A 540-nucleotide genomic window follows, 5' to 3' on the forward strand; every position below is an offset into this window, starting at 1 on the left:
GTGTGCAGAGCGAGCCGACTTCCTGCATGCAGGAGGAAGCACTTCCTCAGCCTCCCCTCCCCCAATCATCAGTCTGCTGCAGGCCGGAGGAAGCACTTCCTCAGCCTCCCCTCCCCCAGTCATCAGTCTGCTACATTGTAACTTTGTATACAGTCACAAGGTGAGAGGCTGCAGCAGGGGGCTGATCCATGTCAGACATTTTGTGAACACAACCAAGAACTGCACAGACACCGGGATTTACATGAATGTGTCATCTCTGAGCCTCCATCTCAGTCCAGGAAGTAGATGGTGACCCTGGAAGATGTCTGAACAAAGATGGCGCCGTCCTTCTGTAGAGAGAAGCGGATGAAGACATTGTCAGGGGGAGTCATGTGATCTCCGTCGGAGGTAACGGATACCTGGAAGGGTCACACCGGCACATTACTCAGCATGCCGCACTGAGCATGTGATGTTGGGGTCGCTGATCCCCGGGAGATGAGTGACGCGCGGCTGTGCTCGGTGACACATGCTGCTCCTTTGTTTTCATATATCGGGTTACAT

The 540-nt window shown here is 54.1% G+C and overlaps 1 protein-coding gene across 1 annotated transcript in view; it reads left to right on the forward strand.

Moving 5' to 3' along the window:
* Positions 1-540, forward strand: part of LOC108800761 (kalirin-like) — a 168658-nt gene that overhangs the window by 18177 nt on the left and 149941 nt on the right. The gene's annotated exons all lie outside the window — the stretch shown is intronic.

Source organism: Nanorana parkeri, unplaced genomic scaffold (assembly GCF_000935625.1).
Source record: "Nanorana parkeri isolate BGI_ZX_2015 unplaced genomic scaffold, ASM93562v1 scaffold2123, whole genome shotgun sequence".
In the NCBI taxonomy this organism is placed as follows: Eukaryota; Metazoa; Chordata; class Amphibia; order Anura; family Dicroglossidae; genus Nanorana; species Nanorana parkeri.